This window comes from Oncorhynchus mykiss, chromosome 8 (genome assembly GCF_057628025.1).
Source record: "Oncorhynchus mykiss isolate SJ-2025 chromosome 8, ASM5762802v1, whole genome shotgun sequence".
Classification (NCBI taxonomy): Eukaryota; Metazoa; Chordata; class Actinopteri; order Salmoniformes; family Salmonidae; genus Oncorhynchus; species Oncorhynchus mykiss.
Window position 1 is genome coordinate 49090019 of NC_143029.1, and position 15966 is coordinate 49105984.

At 43.9% G+C, this 15966-nt stretch overlaps 1 long non-coding RNA gene across 1 annotated transcript in view; it reads right to left on the reverse strand.

Moving 5' to 3' along the window:
• The window catches only part of LOC110529117 (uncharacterized), a 307966-nt gene extending 293065 nt beyond the window's left edge, over window positions 1–14901 (reverse strand). The window contains exons 1-2 of the long non-coding RNA XR_016482407.1: window positions 14678–14901; window positions 14261–14322 (exon numbers count right to left, since the gene is read on the reverse strand). This is a non-coding gene — a long non-coding RNA (uncharacterized LOC110529117). The remainder of the gene's footprint in view (window positions 1–14260; window positions 14323–14677) is intronic.
• Between the last annotated feature and the right edge of the window lie 1065 nt (window positions 14902–15966).

A 15966-nucleotide genomic window follows, 5' to 3' on the forward strand; every position in this document is an offset into this window, starting at 1 on the left:
CTGTACACAACAGCAGGGTAGCGGCTTGGCTCATGACGCTGCAGAGCCATGATGTAGTAATCAACTACACAAAAGCAGTGCTTTGGCGGTGTGTCAACGCTGTGGTGACGATGAAACCGAACCATCACTACTTCGAAGAGAACGTGTGTCTTGAAATGCCGATGGCATTTGTAGATGGCTGTTCTTACCGCCATCTAGACCACTTGCAAGCTGGGGTGGGATTGGTATGGCACAACGACATTCCGTGCAAACCACTTCAATTTCAGCTTGGCAACAAGACCAGCCACCGACTCAAACTACGCGAGACTCACCTTCTTATGCCACTTGCTATTTTGGAAACAAAAGCACATGACTACTTCAAGTGGTAAAGAGGTGAAAAACAAAGAGCTCATCCCAGCTTGTGATGACCTCATCACCAAACACGACATACAGGTGTATTGGAAGAAAGTCAAGGGACACTCCAAATCACCTGGTCGTGACAAACTTGGCAACGACCATGCCGACAGCATGGCGAAATCCAGGGCAATTCACATCACCCCTTGGGTGTTTGATGCTCGATACGAAAAACCCTCTGAGGAAGCTATGGTGTCTGCGGTAACGCGTAGCCATGTAGCACCACAGAAAACGTCTTCGCACGAACATAATGTGTTGCTAACGCATTCATTCCTGAATAGCGATCTGGTAGCAATGCAACACCAAGATGAGTCCCTCGCCACTTTGATGGCGTTCCTGTCGCATCCTGTCAACCACCCAGTATCCGAACTGGCTTTGGCAGGTTCACACGACTTGCGTTCGCTGTACGCAACTAAACAGCACCTCACACTTGTAGATGACCTACTGGTGTATGTTTCAGAAACCGACACCGCTCGAAGGTGGGTGGTTCCTAAAACAAAGAGGGGGATAATGATAGCCCATGCCCACGACGAGCCATGTGGAGGCCATAGGGGGTGGTTAAGGTTACATGTGAAACATTGCGATTGGCCTCACATGGAACAAGACGTTGCACAATACGTGAGGGGGTGTCTAGTTTGCTGCCAGTTTCAACCCTCCAAGCCACTTCACAGACCACCCCTGCAACGCAAGGTGTTTTTTTTTCTGGATCAAACGCGCCAAATAAATTGACATTTTGGATATACAGTGCCTTGCGAAAGTATTCGGCCCCTTTGAACTTTGCGACCTTTTGCCACATTTCAGGCTTCAAACATAAAGATATAAAACTGTATTTTTTTGTGAAGAATCAACAACAAGTGGGACACAATCATGAAGTGGAACGACATTTATTGGATATTTCAAACTTTTTTAACAAATCAAAAACTGAAAAATTGGGCGTGCAAAATTATTCAGCCCCCTTAAGTTAATACTTTGTAGCGCCACCTTTTGCTGCGATTACAGCTGTAAGTCGCTTGGGGTATGTCTCTATCAGTTTTGCACATCGAGAGACTCACATTTTTTCCCATTCCTCCTTGCAAAACAGCTCGAGCTCAGTGAGGTTGGATGGAGAGCATTTGTGAACAGCAGTTTTCAGTTCTTTCCACAGATTCTCGATTGGATTCAGGTCTGGACTTTGACTTGGCCATTCTAACACCTGGATATGTTTATTTTTGAACCATTCCATTGTAGATTTTGCTTTATGTTTTGGATCATTGTCTTGTTGGAAGACAAATCTCCGTCCCAGTCTCAGGTCTTTTGCAGACTCCATCAGGTTTTCTTCCAGAATGGTCCTGTATTTGGCTCCATCCATCTTCCCATCAATTTTAATCATCTTCCCTGTCCCTGCTGAAGAAAAGCAGGCCCAAACCATGATGCTGCCACCACCATGTTTGACAGTGGGGATGGTGTGTTGCTTTTACGCCAAACATAACGTTTTGCATTGTTGCCAAAAAGTTCAATTTTGGTTTCATCTGACCAGAGCACCTTCTTCCACGTTTGGTGTGTCTCCCAGGTGGCTTGTGGCAAACTTTTACCAACACTTTTTATGGATATCTTTAAGAAATGGCTTTCTTCTTGCCACTCTTCCATAAAGGCCAGATTTGTGCAATATACGACTGATTGTTGTCCTATGGACAGAGTCTCCCACCTCAGCTGTAGATCTCTGCAGTTCATCCAGAGTGATCATGGGCCTCTTGGCTGCATCTCTGATCAGTCTTCTCCTTGTATGAGCTGAAAGTTTAGAGGGACGGCCAGGTCTTGGTAGATTTGCAGTGGTCTGATACTCCTTCCATTTCAATATTATCGCTTGCACAGTGCTCCTTGGGATGTTTAAATCTTGGGAAATCTTTTTGTATCCAAATCCGGCTTTAAACTTCTTCACAACAGTATCTCGGACCTGCCTGGTGTGTTCCTTGTTCTTCATGATGCTCTCTGCGCTTTTAACGGACCTCTGAGACTATCACAGTGCAGGTGCATTTATACGGAGACTTGATTACACACAGGTGGATTGTATTTATCATCATTAGTCATTTAGGTCAACATTGGATCATTCAGAGATCCTCACTGAACTTCTGGAGAGAGTTTGCTGCACTGAAAGTTAAGGGGCTGAATAATTTTGCACTCCCAATTTTTCAGTTTTTGATTTGTTAAAAAAGTTTGAAATATCCAATAAATGTCGTTCCACTTCATGATTGTGTCCCACTTGTTGTTGATTCTTCACAAAAAAATACAGTTTTATATCTTTATGTTTGAAGCCTGAAATGTGGCAAAAGGTCGCAAAGTTCAAGGGGGCCGAATACTTTCGCAAGGCACTGTATATGTACGGAATTATTTGAACAAAAAGACCAATTGTGATGTTTATGATTTTTATGGGACATATTGGAGTGCCAACAAAAGAAGCTCGTCAAAGGTAAGGCATGTTTTATATTTTATTTCTGCGTTTTGTGTAGCGCCATTCCATTTTCTCCATCCATCATTATGAGCTGTCCTCCACTCAGCAGCCTTCTCTATACCCAGGAGAGGAATTTGGTTTCTTGCATTGGAATTATATTGAATTCTGCTTATATTAAGCTATACCACAATAAACATAAAAGTTGAAAAATATATATTTTGACCAAGAAGTGACAGGTTAAATAGCACATATCTCACCATGGACTGCCCCCTATACACTAAAGCAAGATTTTGATACTTGCCTGTCGTGACACTGAGCCCGTTTGCCTGACCACTCTGCCTACCTTTGCCCCACCTCTGGATTATTGACCTCTGCCTGCCCTGATCCTGCCTGCTGCCCGGTACCGTTGCCCAACCTCTGGTTTACTGACCCCTGCCTGCATTGACCTGTCTATTGCCTGCCCCTTTTGGATTATTAAACCATTGTTAATTTGACGTTGTCTGCATCTGGGTCTTACCTTCATACCTGATTGTTTTCTTGGTAGCCTATTGATTTTTTTTCTTGTAAATTGAACTGTATGTATTGGAATCCTGTTTATGGTAGGCTGGCATTGCTTAATTAATTATGTTGGTAAAATTTGAATCACAGAATTGTATTGTGCCATATCGCAATGTGTTGCTGAACTCATGGGCGAGCAGCATGATTTCCCATGTTTAAAGCAGGCCTGTATAGGCTTATTTATTTGGCAAGGCAGCTGTGCATGGCTGCATCTCACTGTAGGCTGTGTTTTGGTTATTTGGATCTCCATTCGCCTTTTGTTTACTATGTTTATTTACTGTTAATGTAATTAGCCTAAATAAAGATTTTGTCATGCCTTTTTACAATCTTATATTTTTCTTAGTAGTCCTACTACTTGGTACTGCCATTTTGTTCTGTTCGCATTCATTTACATAAGCAGTTGTGATGGTATTCTAAGCCAAACTGCTATTCAGTATTTTTGTTTGAATGCATTAATAGCTAGTATAATGAACACGAGGGGAGACAGAGAGCTGGTTTCAAGCGCAGGAAGCAGCAGGTGTTTATTGCAAAGGACCACAGGAGGAGGCAGGTAGCTGGGTCCAGGGGCAGGCAGAAGGTCATACACAGGAGGTCCAAAAGGGCAACAGCACAGGCAGGGGAAAGGGTAGTAACGTAGTCCGGGAGATCAGGCAATAGATAGATAACAGGAAACCCAATAGGCTAAAGTACAGGCAGGGAATAGGCAAAAGGCGTCGTTAGTTTTTGACTGCCTCACCATCATACACGGGAGGAGTAAATCCCGGGAGAAAAAAGTGCTCCGAAAGACGTGTCACAAATACAATACCTCACAGTGATGGGGTGCAAAGAACTGAACTAAATAGTGTGTGATAATGACAGACACGTGTGTGAACAGGTAATTGGGATCTGGAGAGTAAGCTCCGTTCAGGGGATGTACGTGTTTGAGAGTGTGAGCTGGAAAGTGAGCTTCTTTCAGGGGCTCTACGTGTTTAAGGGTGTGAGTTGGAAGCAGAAATTACAGCTAGGCGCTACTTTCAGCATTTAGTTTGCATTATTTTGGAAAGACAACTGTGTGTACGACTGCATTCACATAGGGCAATTCACCTATTAGAATTCACCTTGTAGCATATATTCATTACCAAAATGACCTAGCTATAGAGGGGACTCTCCATTCTGCTGATACAGCACAGCAGAGATAGGATACAGATTTCAAAGGCACTCAATGATCTCGGATTCTCGGCATTTAAACATTGTTTATTGTGGTATAGTGTGATTATATAAGAAGAATTCAATATAATTGTCACGTTCTGACCATAGTTCTTGTGTGTTTTCCTTGTTTTAGTGTTGGTCAGGACGTGAGCTGGGTGGGCATTCTATGTTGTGTGTCTAGTTTGTCTATTTCTATGTTTGGCCTGATATGGTTCTCAATCAGAGGCAGATGTTAGTCATTGTCTCTGATTGGGAACCATATTTAGGTAGCTTGTTTTGTGTTGGGGTTTGTGGGTGATTGTTTCCTGTCTTTGTGTTCTCTGCACCAGATAGGACTGTTTTCGTGGTTTGCCACGTTTATTGATTTGTAGTGTGTTCATGTTGAGTTTTCTGTTATTAAAAAACCATGGACACTTACGACGCTGCGCATTGGTCCTCCGATCCTTCTCGCCTCACCTTTTAAGACGAAGAGGAGGAGGAAAACCCTTACAGAACCACCCACCACAACAGGACCAAGCAGTGTGGTAACGGGCAGCAGCAACAGCGGCCGAAGACACAAGACTCCTGGACGTGGGAGGAAATCCTCGACGGGAGAGGACGCTGGGCAAAGCCAGGGGAGTGTCGCCGTCCCAAGGTGCAGCAGGAGAAGCAGCAGCCGCAGGAGCAACAGCAGCAGCTGCAAAAGCAGCAGCAGAAGAAGCAACAGAAGCAGCAGAGGAAGCGGCAGCAGCAGCAAAAGCAGCAGCAGGAGAAGCATCAGAAGAAGCAACAGCAGCAGCAGCAGCAGAAATGTCAGGATTCCTGGACATGGGATGATGTGTTGGATGGCAAGGTTTGCTACACATGGGAGGAGCTCCAGGCTGGTAGGGATCGCCTACCATGGGAACAGGTGGAGGCATTGAGGAGAGCAGAGGCAGCCGGAGAGAGGAGGGAACTCGACTGGCAAGGAAGCCCGAGAGGCAGCCCGAAAAATGTATTGGGGGGGGCACTTGGAGCTGTCGGCAAAGCTGAGGACTGAGTCTGAGAGGGTCGAGGAGTTATTGGACAGATTGGAGGAGAGTGAAAGGATGGGAGATAAGGAGACATTCGAGGAGTTGTTAATAGAATTGGAGGAGAGTGAAGAGAGAGAGCAGTTGATTTGGCGTAGTATGCAAGGTATTCGCCCTGAGGTGCGTGTCCCCAGCCCGGTACCACCAGTGCCGGCAACCCGCACCAGGCTGTTTCTCCGTCCCATCAATACAGGTGCTCCTGTATGTCCGGCGCAACCAGAGTTTCAGCCCCTCAGTCCAGAGGTGCCGGAGTCTTCCGCCCCTCAATCCAGAGGCGCCAGAACCCATCTGTCCAGCGCTGCCAGAGCCTTCCTCCTGTCCGGCGGTGCCAGAGCTTCCGCCCCTCAGTCCAGAGGCGCCAGAGCTCCTCTGTCCAGCGCGGCCAGAGCCTTCTTCCTCTCTAGCGCTGCCGGAGTCTCCCGCCTGTCCAGCGCTGCCAGAGCCTTCCTCCTTTCTAGCGCTGCCGGAGTCTCCCGCCTGTCTGGCGCTGCCAGAGCTTCCGCACTTCAGTCCAGAGGCGCCAGAGCCCCTCAGTCCAGAGGCGCCAGAGCTCCTCTGTCCAGCGCTGCCAGAGTCTCCAGTCTGCCCAGCGCCGCCAGAGCTGCCCGTCTGCCCAGCGCCGCCTGAGCTGCCCGTCTGCCCAGCGCTGCCTGAGCTGCCTGTCTGCCCAGCGCCGCCTGAGCTGCCCGTCTGCCCAGCGCCGCCTGAGCTGCCCGTCTGCCCAGCGCCGCCTGAGCTGCCCGTCTGCCCAACGCCATCAGAGTCTCCCGTCTGTCCAGAACTACTACAGTCTCCCGTCTGTCCAGAGCTACTACAGTCTCCCGTCTGTCCAGAGCTACTACAGTCTCCCGTCTGTCCAGAGCTACTACAGTCTCCCGTCTGTCCAGAGCTGCTAGAGTCTCCCGTCTGTCCAGAGCTGCTAGAGTCTCCCGTCTGTCCAGAGCTTACTAGAGTCTCCCGTCTGTCCAGAGCTTACTAGAGTCTCCCTTCTGTCCAGAGCTTACTAGAGTCTCCCGTCTGTCCAGAGCTTACTAGAGTCTCCCATCTGTCCAGAGCTGCTAGAGCCACCAGTCCGCGTGGAGCCGCCAGAGCCGCCAGTCCGCGTGGAGCCGCCAGAGCCGCCAGTCAGCCGGGATCCGCCAGAGCCGCCAGTCAGCCGGGATCCGCCAGAGCCTTCATTCAGCCGGGATCCGCCAGAGCCGCCATTCAGCCGGGATCCGCCAGAGCCGCCATTCAGCCGGGATCCGCCAGAGCCGCCATTCAGCCGGGATCCGCCAGAGCCGCCATTCAGCCGGGATCCGCCAGAGCCGCCATTCAGCCGGGATCCGCCAGAGCCGCCATTCAGCAGGGATCTGCCAGAGCCGCCGGTCAGCAAGGAGCTGCCAGAGCCGTCAGTCAGCCAGAAGCTGCCAGAGCCGTCAACCAGCCTGAGCTACCTCTCAGTCCTGAGCTACCTCTCAGTCCTGAGCTACCCCTCAGTCCTGAGCTACCCCTCAGGCCTGAGCTACCCCTCGGTCATGAGCTACCTCTCAGTCATGAGCTACCTCAGTCCCGAGCTGCCCCTCAGTCCGGAGCTGCCCCTCAGTATAGTGGGGCCCTTTGTTAGGGTTCCTAGGCCAAGGTCAGCGGCGAGGGTCGCCACTCAAAGGACGCTAAGGAGGTGGACAAAGACTATGGTGGGGTCCACGTCCAGCGCCAGAGCCGCTACCGCGGACAGATGCCCACCCAGACCATCCCCTATAGATTCAGGTTTTGCGGCCGGAGTCCGCACCTTGGGAGGGGGGTACTGTCACGTTCTGACCATAGTTCTTGTATGTTTTCCTTGTTTTAGTGTTGGTCAGGCATTCTGTTGTGTGTCTAGTTTGTCTATTTCTATGTTTGGCCTGATATGGTTCTCAATCAGAGGCAGGTGTTAATCATTGTCTCTGATTGGGAACCATATTTAGGTAGCTTGTTTTGTGTTGGGGTTTGTGGGTGATTGTTTCCTGTCTTTGTGTTCTCTGCACCAGATAGGACTGTTTTCGGGTTTTGCCACGTTTATCGTTTTGTAGTGTGTTCATGTTGAGTTTTCTCTTATTAAAAAACCATGGACACTTACCACGCTGCGCATTGGTCCTCCGATCCTTCTCGCCCCTCCTCTTCAGACGAAGAGGAGGAGGAAAACCCTTACAATAATTCCATGTAGCCCCCTCGCCGATATCAACTAACCTCGTAGCCACTTTATCTGTATTGAGAGTGGTACTAACATTTCCCTAGCTCCATATGTCAGCTTCATACAAACCAAGTTGTAATAAAACCTTGTTTGTACTGAACTGTTTGGCTGAAAAACAGTTTAGGATTGTAGATTGTGCACTAAAGAGATGAGACAGTTGTACAAAACAACTCTCATGAAGACTTTTATTATTTTAAAATCTTAGCTTCAAGCAATATCACACTGTCTTCGCAACAGGCGCCCAGTTCTGCTTTGTGCATCACAAGGTGGTCGGTTAGGTTTAGATAGTGTTGGCGTAGTCATTAGAGGTGTCTAGCTCCTATCGACCTGCTGATGTTGGCTGTGTGAACTAGGCACTGTGTGAACGAGGCACTCATCTCAAAATATACCCCAATCAACAGTAAAAGCATACACCACCAAACCCATGTTGCACTTTGTTCTGCCAATTGATCATACCATGTATGAATGCTGAGCAGATGCTGCTTTAAAGTTAGACAGGAATCAGCGAGATCCCGGGGACAGCAAGGCATTTAACCTGGTTTCACTAGTAAGATGTCATTTGTAAAACAAATCAAATATTTTGGTCAGTTATTGTGCAAATCCAGGCTGTAGCACATCTGGCCGTGATTGGGAGTCCCATAGGGCGGCACACAATTGGCCCAGTGCTGTCGGGGTTTAGTTGGGGTAGGCTGTCATTGTAGATAAGAATTTGTTCTTAACTGACTTGCCCAGTTAAATAAAGGTTAACTGTGTAAAAACATATGTAAATTTAGTCAATAAAGGGGATAGGTAAACAATTAGATAATTAACACAACCCTAATATTAAAAGGTACAATCTGCTATATTTACAGCTGTTCAATTGTAATTTCAATGAATGATATAGCCATTGATTGTTGAAGAATAATATAAATGCCTTAATACAACAGTCTTACCCCATCATATCCCAAAAACCCATGCAGGATTCAACCCCACAACCATAGTGTTACCGTCATCATGTTCTAACTAACCCACTGAGCCATTACATGATACTGTATATCAGATGGGGGGCTACCTGAAAGGTCACATCATCACCTTAACACACCCCAGTCAGAATTCCCAGTATGAATGAATGGTGGTGGTCTCCCAGTATATCATCATCCAACCCTAATTTGATGTATTGAAACCTCCTCACCTAACAATTACAATATTGGGGGATCCCAAGCGTAATACCCTAGTGTTGGACACTACATCATTTTAATTTCTTCCCGCTTTTCCAATCTCGTTTCACCGAAGGGTCGCATCGCCCCAAGGCGTACGAGGTTCAGGAGTATGATTGGGGTAGGAGGGGGTGTGTCTGTGTGTGTGTATGGTGGAGGAGCGGGGGGGTAGTGCCATGGGATGAGGTTATAATGCACATCAGGCATAGGCCAGGGGGAAAATGGCATGACATATGTAACAAATAAAGTTCCCCCTTACCTCTATTTCTCTCCACTGCTCAGAATACCAATAAGGCTGAAAACCAACTCATATATCAAGAGGATGCAGTGCTGTCGAAATCCCCCCTGGCTCCAGCAACACTCGGCAACAACCTCACAGTGGATTCATTGACAGTTCAGCAGGAAGTTTATAAACGGTATCAGGAAGAAGCCGGGGCGGATGTATTTGTCATATGTTAAACAAACCATCCAACTGTACAGGACGCAACAGGAGAACCTGTTCGGGTTGCTGGTGGGGAAAGGGATTCCCTGAGGGAGAAATGTGGTGTGACTATACCAAGCATTATGTATTTTCGAGGTATCATTTTGTGAAAAATGCAATTTTAAAGGCAATGACGCACTGTTATTAGGGGTAAAGATGGGTCAAGGCAGAAGACGCAATTGCCCCAGGCCTCAAATCATCAAGGGGCATTATGAGCTGGGCATAAAATTACAATAATATCTACAGTGCCTTGCGAAAGTATTCGGCCCCCTTGAACTTTTTGCCACATTTCAGGCTTCAAACATCAAGATATAAAACTGTATTTTTTTGTGAAGAATCAACAACAAGTGGGACACAATCATGAAGTGGAATGACATTTATTGGATATTTCAAACTTTTTTAACAAATCAAAAACTGAAAAATTGGGCGTGCAAAATTATTCAGCCCCCTTAAGTTAATACTTTGTAGCAGTTTTCAGTTCTTTCCACAGATTCTCGATTGGATTCAGGTCTGGACTTTGACTTGGCCATTCTAACACCTGGATATGTTTATTTTTGAACCATTCCATTGTAGATTTTGCTTTATGTTTTGGATCATTGTCTTGTTGGAAGACAAATCTCCGTCCCAGTCTCAGGTCTTTTGCAGACTCCATCAGGTTTTCTTCCAGAATGGTCCTGTATTTGGCTCCATCCATCTTCCCATCAATTTTAATCATCGTCCCTGTCCCTGCTGAAGAAAAGCAGGCCCAAACCATGATGCTGCCACCACCATGTTTGACAGTGGGGATGGTGTGTTCAGCTGTGTTGCTTTTACGCCAAACATAACGTTTTGCATTGTTGCCAAAAAGTTCAATTTTGGTTTCATCTGACCAGAGCACCTTCTTCCACATGTTTGGTGTGTCTCCCAGGTGGCTTGTGGCAAACTTTAAACAACACTTTTTATGGATATCTTTAAGAAATGGCTTTCTTCTTGCCACTCTTCCATAAAGGCCAGATTTGTGCAATATACGACTGATTGTTGTCCTATGGACAGAGTCTCCCACCTCAGCTGTAGATCTCTGCAGTTCATCCAGAGTGATCATGGGCCTCTTGGCTGCATCTCTGATCAGTCTTCTCCTTGTATGAGCTGAAAGTTTAGAGGGACGGCCAGGTCTTGGTAGATTTGCAGTGGTCTGATACTCCTTCCATTTCAATATTATCGCTTGCACAGTGCTCCTTGGGATGTTTAAAGCTTGGGAAATCTTTTTGTATCCAAATCAGGCTTTAAACTTCTTCACAACAGTATCTCGGACCTGCCTGGTGTGTTCCTTGTTCTTCATGATGCTCTCTGCGCTTTTAACGGACCTCTGAGACTATCACAGTGCAGGTGCATTTATACGGAGACTTGATTACACACAGGTGGATTGTATTTATCATCATTAGTCATTTAGGTCAACATTGGATCATTCAGAGATCCTCACTGACCTTCTGGAGAGAGTTTGCTGCACTGAAAGTTAAGGGGCTGAATAATTTTGCACGCCCAATTTTTCAGTTTTTGATTTGTTAAAAAAGTTTGAAATATCCAATAAATGTCGTTCCACTTCATGATTGTGTCCCACTTGTTGTTGATTCTTCACAAAAAAAGACAGTTTTATATCTTTATGTTTGAAGCCTGAAATGTGGCAAAAGGTCGCAAAGTTCAAGGGGGCCAAATACTTTCGCAAGGCACTGTATCGAGTACAGAATGAAAATACAAAGATCGCAATCACGAGTTTGTTCAAATAAAATGTGTCAAACACGATTGAGTGCACAACATTTCCTCAACCTACATGTACCATTATTTATAGAGATATGTTTCAGTCCAGACTATGTAGAGGAAATTATGTGATCCAAGTGTGAAAGGTAAAGTGGTAATCTTCACAGGATTCAATAGAATAACTCAATTTCATTCTCATTCACCTTTAAAATCACCAGCTACCCAAGTGAGGGGAATTGTTTTTATTTGTCGACTCTGAGTGAGTGTTCTTTTTTATTTATTTTTTATTTTATTTGTTGTAAACTTTGTCCTTCATTATGATATCAACACCTATGGCATCGATTTTCTTTGACATTACTGGGTGAGAGAGGATGTTCATTGACTGTTGGCTACCTCCATATCTGGTTAATCAATTTCAAGATGGCAGCTTTAGAGTGTTCTGAAAATGATGATTAGAAATATGGCCATGTGAGGTTACCAAAATCAAAACCAAGCGCTAATAAAGGAAGGGAAATTAAGAGGTAACAATGAAAGTAGATGATACAATTATATGAATCACTGTGAATTAGAATAAAGCTATGAAAGTATAGTTTTCCAAGGTGGGTGGGGTGGTTTAAAAACCAACAGTATAGCATCATCCTCATAAAATGTCCACTATGATAGCATAATCAACACACTCAGCCACATTTTATGTCACCACAACTTTGACTCTCCAAACTTTCTTTTGTGCCCCAAGAAAAAAGGGGTCCATCCCCTCTCACTTATTCTTTCTTATAAAATGGCACGGACATTGAGATAACAAGATAAAAATGCTAATGAGGCAAATAATTTTTTAATGAGCGATGGATTTAGCAGGGAGCACTGGAGACCCAGAGGGGGAGCTATTACGATTTGCCACAGAATATCTACACTAACTTCATTACAGGGAGAATTGATTTGGGAGAATAAAAAAAATGCTAATCTCAGGCATAGGGCCAGATTCAGACTTAGAAAATGTACACCTTTTCAACCCACGCATTTCCTACCTGTCACACCCTGATCTGTTTCGCTTGTCTCCACCCCCCCCCCAGGTGTCACCCATCTTCCCCATTACCCCCTGTGTATTTATACCTATGTTCTCTGTTTGTCTGTTGCCAGTTTGTTTTGTTCATCAAACCTACCAAGGGTTTTCCCCTTATCCTGTCCACTTGTCAGTAGTTGATATTCAGTCTTACCTTATGCATAACGGGCTTAGTAGGTGTGGTTCCCTTGCGCACGCTGAATAAATGTAATTCAACTGCTGAAAATCCTCCAACTTGCTAGCCAACAGGTTATCTTATGGAGTTTTTATTCAATAGAGTTTTCATATAGAGAATGATAGAGGCCTCTAGTAGGCAAAATGCCATTTTAGTATAGTCAGCGTCATTGAGCGCTTCCACCATTTTAATATAGTCAACTTGGTGAGACTTCCAAATTCATTGGCTGATCATGTTCAACTGGGTCATCAGGAGGGATTAGCCAATCGTGAAGAAGAAAATTAACTACTTCAAAATGGAGCCTCAATGGCGCTGCCCATGCTGTCACAGCTGCTATAATGGCACAGATACAAAGATGAGTCCTCTATCTATCTCTATGGGTTTTCGGCACATTTCTCGTAAGACTAACAAGAATTTATGGAAATAACAGTTCAGAATATTAGAGATCAATGACAGATAGCCTACGTAAATACACTCATATTCATCTTATTTTCTGTACCAATTAGTAGATTAGAAAATATGTTGATCTTGCATATTATTTAGGGTTGGGAAGGTATTGATGAATAAGACAAAACAGGTTTGGAAAGCCTTTACTCGCAGCCCTCACAAAGCGAATACATAATTTAAAAGATAAAGATTCAAAGATAACACTTAACTTTCAGGAGCAGGACAAGACACCCTCTTTTTGACTGATGACTAACATGTACGTGATAGGCATGTCTGGCTTACAGGATTCTGATGGTCATAATGCTTCTTGAGAGTGTCATAAAATGTATTTCTTAGTCCAAGTAAAGTGACACAGGATGGCTAGAATGTTTAGGACAGTGTCATAAAGTGTATTTTCTACAAGTTATTTAAAATATGATGACAAGCACTGACTGTAAAGAATTCATTATAACAACGACAAAGGACTTAAAAAACAAACTTTCAAACCAAGGAAAATTCTTGGAAGGGATTTTTTTTTGAATAAATATGGGATTTGATGTAGGTGTCATAGCAGTCATAAATTAACGCAATATATGTCACAACAGGTGTAAATATATGGGCCATGACAGTGTTATGCCCATATTATGACAGGTTATAACAAATGACATGGTTATGACCGAGTCATGCAGCTTAGTGTCAAGTATTACCGATACAAATGGGTTAATTACAAACAACAACGCGATTACTGACAATTTAAAAAGCTTCTATGAAAATCTATATAAATCAGAATTAAACAACAGTTGGATGGAACCTGCGGCCTTCGTAGACTCAACAACCCTGATGAAATTAAGAGACAAAAAGAATCACTAAAAAGAGATCAACCAAAAATAAATATTATAATGTTAAAATTCAAGTGGCGAAAAGCACCAGGAACGGACAACTTTCCTATACAATTCCATTTAACTTTTTGAGACAAAGTAGCGCCCCTATTTACACAAATGACAACGCACGTCACTCATTCAGTGCTTCCTAGTTCCATGTATCAAAAAGTTATTTCATTTAACCTTTCTGATCTCCCCATCCCGGATCCGGGTTCGTGAATACAGACTCAAGCTCATTACCATAACGCAACGTTAACTATTCATGAAAATCGCAAATGAAATGAAATAAATATGCTAGCTCTCAAGCATAGCCTTTTGTTAACAACACTGTCATCTCAGATTTTCAAAATATGCTTCTCAACCATTGCAAAACAAGCATTTGTGTAACAGTATTGATGGCTAACGTAGCATTTAGCATTAGCATTCAGCTGGCAACATTTACACAAAAAAACAGAAAAGCATTCAAAAAAATCATTTACCTTTGAAGAACTTCAGATGTTTTCAATGAGGAGACTCTCAGATAGCAAATGTTCAGTTTTTCCTGAAAGATTATTTGTTTAGGACAAATCGCTCCGTTTTCTGCGTCACGTTTAGCTATGAAAAAACCCCTGTATCCAGGATTGTGTAAATCTAATCAGCAAGCTCATTAGCATAACACAACGTTAACTATTTATGAAAATCGCAAATGAAATGAAATAAATATGCCATCTCTCAAGCTTAGCCTTTTGTAAACAACACTGTCATCTCAGATTTTCAAAATATGCTTCTCAACCATAGGAAAACAATCATTTGTGTAAAAGTAGCTAGCTAGTGTAGCATTTAGCGTTAGCATTAGCGTTAGCATCCAGCACGCAACATTAACAAAAACATAAAAGCCTTCAAATAAAATAATTTACCTTTGAAGAACTTCTGATGTTTTCAATGAGGATACTCTCAGTTAGATAGCAGATGCTCAGTTTTTCCAAAAAGATTCCTTGTGTATTAGAAATAGCTCCGTTTTATACATCACATTTGGCTACCAAAAAAAATCCATAAATTCAGTCCTCAAAACGCAAACTTTTTTCCAAATTAACTCCATAATATCGACTGAAAACATGGCAAACGTTGTTTAGAATCAATCCTCAATCTTTGCAGATTCTGAAACTTCAGAGTGTTTTCTTTCCAAAACTGTCAAGAATATGCATAGTCGAGCATCTTTTCGTGACAAAATATCGCGCTTAAAACGGGAACGTTTTTTATCCAAAAATGAAATAGCGCCCCTAGAGCTCTAACTGGTTAATGCAGTCTCTGCAAACACGGACACATTGCCTTTAAATGTTAATTGTGTCATAGCACTGAAAAAGCAAGACATGTTGGAAGTGTATATAGTGTCTGGTCTTGAGATCCACAGTGTCTGCTGATTTTCACCCAAAGGTTTTTGGTCTCTCTGGGCCAAACCAACCACAATTCACCAATCATTAGGCAAATTTCATTCTTAAAGATTTGCAGTTTAGTTTCAAATAAATGTTTCTTTCTACACCTTTTGGATCAACTGAACCAATGTTCAGTAGCTTCTCTAAAATTCCCCGGTTTTCCCAAAAAATCATGGTTGGAAGATTCCAGATTTCCTGCTTATTCCCTCCTGATTCTGGGAATCTTCCAACTGCGATACAGCATTTACTGCGATGCAGCCTGAGCAGACTTCAGGGCTTCCATACTTCATACACTTAGCGGAGCAGAGAAGAGCTATTGTGAAGGAAGTTGTCAAGGAAGATTGTGTTTATACAGGACGTACACCCCCACCTCTGTACAATCTGGGGATTTTGGGAAAGTTGGTTACAAGAATTTCTCACCCTTACCAATGTTTGTCACATTATCATCTCTCTTGATGCAATTCACAGTATATACTAACATAAACAAGCCCAAGCTCCAGTGGATTAGGCACTAGCCACATGTTTCGACAGTTACTTGTCCACTAGGGATGTTGTCCATGGGGGTGGGAAGTGAGCTATGGCACCGAACATTGTGCTAGGCACTTGTTTTTTAAGTGTAGTTCGTCTGTTTTAACCCAAACCTTAACCCTAACCACTCGGAATTAATGCCTAAATTTAACCCAATCCTTAACCCTAAACTTGACCCTTAAGGTTGGTTTTGGTTTGATGAGTGAATGAAAGCACTTTTGTTGTGCCGTTTGATTGACGGAGGG